Raw genomic sequence first — 10316 nt, forward strand, 5'->3', positions numbered from 1 at the left:
TTACGGGGTCATCACATCTTCCCCCCCTGGGATTGGACATCGTCCCGATGTCTATTCCCATTAAATAAGTCCGGGTAAACCTTCCTCATAATTTCCTCGTCTTCCCATGTAGCCTCCTCAGGCCCATAGTGCTGCCACAACACTTTAATTTGGGTAATAACCCGTTTCCGCAGCCGCACTTCTCTCCGGTCGAGAATGCTCTGTGGTTCGACCAGAACCTCGCCTTCCGGTTCGACCTGCAGACAATCAATAATTTCAATCAGTTTCCATTAAGTGTATCTGCATGTTCCAAAACATCGGACTTAATTTCTTACCCAAACATCTTGCCATTTGATCACATGTTTAGGATCGTATACATATTTCTTTAGGACAGAGACGTGGAACACGTTGTGAATTCTAATATGGCTTGGCAAGGCGAGTTGGTAAGCCACCGGCCCCACTCTAGCCAAGATCTGGAAAGGACCAAAGTACCGAGGAGCCAGCTTGGCGCATCCGCTCCATTGCAATGTGCTCCTTCTGGTTTGGATCCTCACAAACACGTGGTCTCCAACCTGATATTCCTTAAACCTTCTTTTTCTGTCTGCAAAACTTTTCTGCCGGTCCTGTGCAGCCTTCAAATTGGCACGCACTTTTTTCACCATGTCTTCCATCTCTTTAAGCATTTCCGGACCCAAACTCAGCTTATCCTCAGGCCCACCCCAACTTGAGGGTGTGCGGCATTTTCGCCCATACAGAACCTCAAAAGGGCTTAATTGTGTCGAGGTATGATATCCATTGTTATATGCGAATTCAACCAGGTGCAAATATTCTTCCCATTGGTTTGGTTTCATCATCACATACGCCCTCAACATATCTTCCAACACTTGATTTACTCGCTCGGTTTGACCATCGGTCTGCGGGTGATATGCTGTGCTAAAGTTCAGCTGTGTTCCCAACTCAGCGAACAACGTCCTCCAAAAGGTGGATGTGAACTTTACATCCCGATCTGAAATGATTACCTTTGGTAGTCCATGCAATCTGAACACATTTTGCATAAAAAGGTGAGCAATTTGCACCGCTTTATAAGTGGACTGCACGGGTATGAAGTGTGCCGCTTTACTCAACTTATCTACCACTACCATGATGGAATCATGGTTTTTCCTTGTTCGAGGCAACCCAGTTATAAAATCCATGGAAATGGTTTCCCATTTCCATTCCGGAATAGGCAAAGGTTGTAACAGCCCGGCCGGATGCTGATGTTCTGCCTTAATCTGCTGGCACTCTAAGCACTTTGCCAAGTACTCAACCACTTGCTTCTTCATTCTAGGCCAGAAGTATTCCTTCCTTAGTGCAGTGACCATCTTTTGGTACCCTGGATGGCCAGTATAGTGGCTGGTATGGAACTCGTCCAAAATCAGGTTCCTAAGGTCATTTGAATTAGGTACATATAATTTCTTATTAAAGTACAGCATACCAGCGTTGTCCAATGTATAACCTTGCTGCAATCTTTCATTATCTGATTGCTGTACCTGCTGTTTTAACTGTTGATATTCAGCATCCTGATTTGCTGCTGATTTAATCTGCTCAAACAGAGAATTTCGCCACTTGCTGACTGAAAGTTCACACAAACACTGCACCTTTCGACTCAATGCATCAGCCACCCGATTCTCCTTGCCCTTTAAGTGCTTGATCTCGAAATCAAATCCGCTTAGGAAATCTGCCCAACGACCTTGTCTTGCATTCAAAGTAGGTTGACTGAAATAATTAGTCAAGCTGTGGTGATCTGTTAACAACAGAAATTTCCTCCCCAAGAGGTAATGACGCCACATTTTTAGCGCATGAATAACAACTGTTAATTCTAGATCGTAAGCAGAGTACTTCTGCTCATGCTCTTTTAATTTTCTCGACTCATTTGCAATTACTTTCCGTTCCTGCATTAATACTCCTCCCACACCCTCTTTACTTGCATTAGTGCACACAACGTAATCCTTATTAGGATAGGCTATACTAAAGATGGGTGCAGTGGTGAGTAAATGCTTCAGTTGATCAAAACTCTGCTGACATTCCGCTGTCCACTTAAATACTTTTCCCTTTTTCTACAATGAAGTGATAGGGTAGGCTATCCTTGAGAACCCTTCCACAAATCTTCGGTAATAGCCAGCTAGTCCCATAAAGGATCTGATATCGGCTACATCCTTGGGTATGGGCCATTCCATAATCGTCTTTATTTTCTCCGGATCTACTGCTATTCCTTCTTTAGTAATCACATGGCCCAAATATTGGATTTCCTCCTTGAAAAAGTCACACTTACTAAATTTGGCATACAGCTGATGTTCCCGGAGAGTTTGCAACACCATCCGGAGATGTTCTTTGTGTTCCTCATGGGAACGAGAATATATCAGAATGTCATCTATAAATATCAGCACGAATTTGTCCAAAAACCTGTGAAACACGCTGTTCATTAAACACATAAAGGTGGCGGGTGCATTGGTCAAGCCAAAGGGTAGCACCACAAATTCGTAATGCCCGTAGCGTGTTCTGAAAGCGGTTTTGGCAATGTCTTCTTCTTTAATTCTGATCTGATGATAACCAGATCGCAAATCGATCTTGGAAAATACCTTTGCTCCCTTCACTTGATCGAAGAGTTCGTCAATCCGAGGCAGGGGGTACTTATTCTTGATCGTGAGCTTGTTCAGCTGACGATAGTCTATACACATACGGAGGGTTCCATCTTTCTTTTTGACAAATAGTACTGGAGCTCCCCACGGTGACACGCTGGGGCGGATATAATTCTTGTCCAGCAACTCTTGCAGTTGCATTTTTAATTCTGTCAACTCGGGTACGCTCATCCGGTACGGTGCCCGTGACACCGGGGCTGCCCCTGGTATTAACTCTATAGTAAAATCTATGTCCCTTTTCGGAGGCAGTCCTGGTACCTCTTCAGGAAAGACATCCACAAATTCCTGCACTATCGGAATGCTGTCTAATGCAGATACTTTGTCTTTCTGGTTTGCATAACCAACTTGAATAGCGTAAATTTGACACTTCTTCCTGAGACATTTAGCTAGCTGGGAGGCAGTGATAGGCCGGATCTGTACAGGGTGTTTAATTCCCTGTAATTCTTGCTGCTGTCCCAAGTCATCCTTGTAATAAATGGTTTTGGTCTTGCAGTTCACCAACGACCAATGCTTTTCCAGCCAATCCATACCAATCAGGATGTCATAGGACCCCAATGGAAGCACATTCAGGTCTGCTGTAATTGGCTGTCCAGCTATGCTGAAAGGACAGTTATTAATTTTGGCTAAGACTCTTCTTTTAGCTCCTGTGGCTAGCTGTACCAGCCATGGATTCTTGAACTTTTGAGAAGACAGCTTACACTGTTCTACTACTTTTGGGCTAACATAACTTAAAGTAGCTCCTGGGTCAATAAGAACAGCTATAGAAAGATTGGAAATTTTACCTTCAAATTCCACCATGCTCGGCTGGTATTCCGCTTGACGGTCCTCCAGAGCTGCGTTAATTCTTGGCATGCTGCGCGCCACCTCTCCAACAGTTGATGCTTCTTGGATCTGAGGTATTTGATCCACTCCTTTACGCTGAGGGCAATTCTTCACGTAGTGTTGGCCTCCACAACCCCAACATTGGACTGGAGGTCTGGTCATCCCTTCAAGGTCTGACCTGGCAGGTGGTTCACTGATTCTGCTCTCACTTGGCTTAGTCCGAAAGGTACTCTTTGCTACATTTATGCCAATCTGTCCTTTACCAGCAACCTTGCTGCCATTACCACGACTTCCCTTGCTATTACCAGCAATTCTGTTGCTTTTTCTTTCATTCCACCTTTTATTTGAAGTGTCTCCTTTCTGCTTGTTTTGCTGATAACAGATTCTTGCCTTACGAATCGCCTCATCCATTGTCCTGGGATTATCAAACTCAATACGTTCTCTTATATAGGCTGGTAAACTGCTCACAAATCTCTGCAACTTGGCCTTCTCCTCCTTGATATATGGTACATAACGAAGCAGGGAGGTGAAGCGGTTAATGAACTCGTCCATGGACTGTTGTCCCAGTCGTAAATCATGGAACTCCCGTGCCTTCTCATCGTAGAAACGCTCAGTTAGATATCTCTCCTTGAAGTACTTCTGAAACTTTTCCCAGGTTATGTTCTGCTCACTTACTCCTTTTACAATTTTGATTTCTTCCCACCACAAGGTTGCTTTGCCCTGTAGCTGGAAGATGGCCAGCCGCGCCTTCAGATTCTGATCATACTCATACAGCTGGAAGTACTTGTTAATGTTAATTAACCAAGCCTCTGCCGCTTCCTCCTGCTCTCCATCAAAATGTGGAGGTTTAATTTTCCGGAATTCTCCCTGTAATTCCATTCTCTGTCTCTTTGGCGTCTGCTGTTCTACTACATTGTCAGAATGATCTTCCTTCTCCTCTGAAATTTCAGGTGCATAATTTCGTTCTTCAGTTGCCCTTTGCTGTTCCGCACTGGGATTGGCTAATGGTGGATTTTGTCTTTCCGACAGACTCTTCAATATTCTTTCCTGTTCCACTGTCAATCGCGCGTTGTCTTCTCGCAGACGTGCCATTTCATCTTTCAGTTCTTGAACAGTTTGCAGTATCGCCAGATTGGTGCTGCGTGTCTCTGCACCAAGCTGTATCCACAGCTCTGGATTTTCCCGAGGAACGCCATCCGCTCCCTGCATTCCCTCCATCTTTACTGTTGGCTGTTATCGGTTGCTGTTTCTGTATTTGTTTCCTAATTAATAAACAGAAACCAATTAGCGGAATTTAATTCTTCCTCATACATATACTATATGATAATTTCCATGCAGCTGGATCTTACTGCTCCAGAGGCCACAGTTTTGAAACCTCTGCTCTGATACCACATTGTCACACTCCACAGTAATATCCCATATAAAAAAAAAAAAAATTCATGGTAAACCTTATTGTTACGTGGACCTTCATAAACTTGATCCTAAACTGACCATAAACATTATATATGCTTGCATTTACTTAAGCACTAACCGTGCTGCTATGATGACACCTATATGATTATCAATCACTTAACTTCAGATTACCACAAGACTTATGGATTATGAACCCTTAGCGATTCTCATCATACGGTTAAGGTCAACGGAACGAGGCCACCGGCTTTGCTTTTCCGATCTGCTCCCATGCCAGGTGTGGTCGGAATACTAAATAGCTTCACCTACCCTGGACAGGTGTCTACCGCCGGACAGAGGCCATGTGAAGCCTTGGGGAATCCGCCGGGTTCGCGCGCCAAACTGCCATACAAAGGAACGGTGAGGATCTTCTACACTGATCTAAGGGTTGATATCGATTCAGGGTTTATCGGGTTTCATAAAGTCCACCGAGTCGCTCATTGCGGGTTCATTTGCACTTGGAGGAGAGACCGAACCCTTGCTCCAATCGGCGGTTCTAACCCTGCAACCTATGCCAGGTCTCGGCAAGCCAACACAGGTATCTACCACTTCATCAATTACTTTCGGCTGTAAATTTATTGTTTATAACACTGTGCGTTCTTGATCAGGATTACATTGTTTTGGTTAATGCATTCATGTTTACTTCCAATGAAATTCCCATGTGCAGGGCGTGCTTCTCATACTCCTACCACTCAGGAATGGAATGGTACAGTCGAGACATTCCAGGTACTAGACCCTCACAATCGTTACAGTAAATAGTTAATACGATAGGCGGAAGTAGCTGGTAGATTTCCATGTGTTTTCTCTCGGCCTGAGGGGGTTCCTCATGGCATTCTTCAATGTGTTGACTCAGGGTTCTCACCTTCGGCTAAACCCTGGCTAGGATGCGAGGTCGGCTTTCCCATGCCGGTACCTGCGTCTTCTCTGGTTTACAGTCTCTGTGTATTATTTGATATCACTTGTATATTCATGTTCAGGGATTCACGGCCTCCCTCGCCGGAACCTAACGAGATAAATCAAGGCTTCTATTATTTGGGAATGTGCCATTATGATTTACTCTGTATTTATGAGAGACTATGGTTCTCTGAATATTTAATGGACAGACCTTCGTGGTACTCTTTCGGGTTTATTTATCCCATCGTTATTATATGATTATCTCTTTTGTTTACCTGTTAAATATAATATGCATGTTTTTCCATTCGGTTGTTCTGTGTCTACAGCTTGTTTTGCTATACATATGAATTTGCTCCAAATGGTTCGAGCTTGTCTTGCTACGGATACTTCGTTTCTCTGTTGACAGGCTGAGACGTATTCCTTTCGAGGGTTTCGTCTCCATAATTCCTGTAATAGTTTGTCACGGTATGGCTGGAAACAGTGGTTCAATGGCCGTCTCCACAGCGGTTCTATAATGTTATATTAACGTGTTGTTTTGTATTTTGTTTTTAAACAGCGTTAGATTTACTTGTTTTCTGTTTATATACTCATATCGGCTCAAACCCTAGGTACAGGCCGAGGGTTCCGCATTGGAACGGCCGAGGGTTTCACCTTGAAACGGCCGAGGGTTTCACCTTGAAACGGCCGAGGGTTTCACTCATACCATGAACCGCTTTTACAGGTTCAATGTATGCTCCGGCAGTATTAGGAATATGACTGTTAGATGTCGTTTTAGCAGTTTTCTATAACCATTACATTGTTAGTTTTTGCACAGAAACCCTCTCACGGTTAACTGGTAAATATACTATGCACTCACATGCTCTGTATATGGTTATGAACTTTCGGTTCTTTGTATCGTTTCTATGCTTCGGCTTTTCAATACAGATTGAGCATTGTTCCTATATACTACATGTATCATATTCATGCGGTTATCCTGCATCTTTCTTATTACAACTATTCGCATCATTCTTTTACATAAGTCATGCGTTGTTCTTGCACAGCTATCATGCATCATTTTTCTTACAGATGTCCGACTTGTCCTCTATACAGTTATCATTACAGATATCAAGCATTAATCTGTACACAGTTATCATGCTTCGTTTTCTTTACAATTATTATGCAAAGAATATAACAGATAATTTCTATTTGCTTTGAATAGCCAATCTTAGGCACTCTTAAACACTGTTAAGTTATTATATGCATACTGTTCCATCTAGTCAATAACAGAAACTCAGGTGCAGCCATACTTTCCATACAAGCACCAAGCATACTAATACAGTAGTTTAGTTCAGATGAATAACGCATACCTGGTCTATTAGGCACCAGAGATATAGCTCCAGAAGTTCACCTGCAATTTAAAGGTTTGCTCTTATCCACCCAGCCATGAGATCCAACGCTATGTTGGGTTCTCCCCCCGAGCTGTCCTGCAGGCCTGCAGCCCTCAACAAGACTCATGCACAGTTGTGCTAGGGTTATCTGGTCCTCACCAGACTTAACCCCCTTTCTTTCTCTTTTTTTCCTTTCTTCAATTTCTCTCCCTCTCTGTCATCACTGACTAGGGATTTTTCCCCTCCCAGGACTTTTCCTGGCTGAAGGGTTAGTTCCTTTTTCAGTTTTTATAACTGTTTCTTTCTTTAGAAATCCTCCCTTAGGAGACTGCCAGCATTTTTCAAAATATTTTCCATTCATAAAATAAATAATATCATTTAACACAGTAATTAATAATTCACATGAGTTTCTTACCATAGTAACTTTCATAATTACATGTTTTACGGGGTCATCACATATCTGCTGCAAACTTACCATTCTCTACTGAATATAATTTATTATTTTTTTGGTCACACTTCCATATCAAGTGTAAACTTACGTTCTCTACCGTATTTTTATATTGAATTCGCTATTAAAAAACTAGTAAACATTATAAGGTTGGTTATAACTTATATTTCCTTTAAATACTTCTAATATAAAAATTATTATTTTTTATTTTTTAAATATAAAACTTTTGATTGACCTACAAGACTAGAATATGGAATTCATTGTTTTTACAAAAAAACAAAAATAGCGTGCAATATATGGTTGCTTATAGCTTCTATTTTAATATAAAACTTTTGGTCAATAAACCAGAAGTGTGATTTTGTGTTTGATGGTGAGTGGCTTGAGAGGGCGAAAGGCTTTTTCCTTACTTGGCAGGTGCTTTATGTGGACTAGGCGGACTTGGTATATGTGGACAAGCGTAATTACATATATCTACGCCTTACATACTTATCCCTTTCGCTTTTATTATGCACTTCACTTTGATTGATTTCCTTGGCTTTGCCTTGGCCATGCATTTGTTAGCCAAGTTGACATCCTAATGAGGTAACCAAAAGGCTCGATTCGAAAGCTTGAAATAGATGGAGGGGTATCAATGATTATGTGATTATCTATTGTGTTATACTTGGTGTAATAAGAGGAATTCCAAGGAAGCGAGCGTAAGCACCTTGATAGATGTCATTCACATTGATTTTCCATCTATATCTACATATTTCACGAATTCTGTACAAAGGAGCTTTTTTTCCTAAAAATTCTTTATGGCTCGTTTCATGGGGAAATCGACTTCTTGTTTCCAACTCGGGTTTTGGCAACTCTTTGAACGCAGGAATCAACGTCTCGAACTAGAATAACTGAATTATTGCGCCAAACGTACGTATCGAATCAGTGAAATTATGAATTTTTTGAACTTGGTAACTACGGTTTATTGAACTTCCAAAGTCACCTTAAATTATCTCATCATGTGTATTTCTTCAGAGTCTCTTTCCTGTGCCATTTAACATTTACGTTTTTTCTAATTAGAAACTGGAGAACCCACAGTATTAACCATTTCTTTTATCAACGTTTCGAATCGCAATCGGGATCCATCATTAGTACAAACTTGAATGAAGAAAGAAAAAGAGCTCGAAGCTTTTTTACTTTTATTTTTTTTATAACTTAAACTAAATATATTGTATTTTTTATTTCTTTTATTATCATGATCTAAAATTTAGTTACTGGTATGTGGGTGGTTAAGTATTTAGTTACAAAGAGGTAAAGTAATTATTTTATTATGGTTAAAAAAATTAGTTACATGAAATCGTAAAATATTTAATGTATTTATTTTAAAGAAGTATGTGCGAGATTTACTTCACATTATTCTTTGAAATGTTATATAGGTAGAAGTACAAGTATAATGTTGTACACATTTTAAACATGATATTTTAGAATACAGTTATGAATCAAGTTAAAATTCAGTAAAACCAATTTGACTGGTTAAAGGTAATTTGAAAATTGCAAGGTGGTTTCAAATAAAACATATCCATTTTTATGACTATAATTTTTATTTTTGAATCATGACTAACGAACTGGTGAATCTTGAGTTTAGGGTTTCATACAGCTAGAAAACTAATTTGATTTACACCTAGACCATGCCTGAATAGTCGTAATGCATGCTGTTTAGGTTGACATTTGTGAAACATATTCATTTTTATGACTATAATTTTTATTTTTGAATCATGACTAACCAACTGGTGAATCTTGAGTTTAGGGTTTCATACAGCTAGAAACTAATTTGATTTACACCTAGACAATGCCTGAATAGTCGTAATGCATGCTGTTTAGGTTGACATTTGTGAAACATATTCATTTTTATGAATATAATTTTTATTTTTGAATCCTGACTAACCAAGTGGTGAATCTTGAGTTAAGGTTTTCATACAGCGAGAAACTATTTTGATTAACACCTAGACAATGCCTGGATAGTCGTGCTACATGTTTTTTAGGTTGACATTTTGACAATGGGTATGCCGGGAGGATGCGTCAAAATTTCTACAGGGAGGATGCGTGAAAATTTCTAGAAAAACATGACTGTTGAGTTAGAACGGACACTGGGATAGAACTGACAACGGGAAGGTGTCAAATTCAAGTAGTAGCGGATGTGATATCTTTTGATTTGATAAATTATGTAATTAATTGTGTATATGTCTTTCATATTTAAGGTTTTAGTTTGAAAAATAAATTGAACATTTTAAATTATAAATTTTAAATTAGGAGTAATTTACTATTAATAATAGTTTCTATTTTTGTGAATACAGAAATTTAGAAAATTAATTGTTGAGTACAAATGGTTGAAAGTGAAAAAGGTTGCAATTTATTATGAAAGTGTTATTACCCATCAATAAGTCATAGACATCTAATAATAACTACCTCCTATTATTTGGTGAGGCGGAGGGAGTTATTAATCACCAGAAGTGTGGTAGATGGGTGAGTGGCATCTAATAATAACTAGATGCTATTATTTGGTGAGGTGGAGGAAGTTATTAATCACCAAAAGTGTGGTAGATGGGTGAATCTCTATTGATTTTACTTGTTTTTTTATGAAAATTATTTTGAGAGTATAATTGAATAGACTATTAAGAAAAACGTACCAAAAAATAGAAAGAA

The 10316-nt window shown here is 39.9% G+C and overlaps 1 long non-coding RNA gene across 1 annotated transcript; it reads left to right on the forward strand.

Annotated features, from left to right (window-relative positions):
* The first annotated feature begins 5388 nt into the window (after positions 1-5388).
* On the forward strand, positions 5389-5871 carry LOC149168797 (uncharacterized). The gene is made up of 3 exons (XR_016259735.1): positions 5389-5466; positions 5596-5654; positions 5782-5871. It is a non-coding gene; the product is annotated as an uncharacterized LOC149168797 (long non-coding RNA).
* Positions 5872-10316: the final 4445 nt, after the last annotated feature.

This window comes from Pinus tabuliformis, chromosome 4_2 (genome assembly GCF_031772625.1).
Source record: "Pinus tabuliformis cultivar Carrire ecotype Pingquan chromosome 4_2, CPIR1, whole genome shotgun sequence".
Lineage (NCBI taxonomy): Eukaryota > Viridiplantae > Streptophyta > Pinopsida > Pinales > Pinaceae > Pinus > Pinus tabuliformis.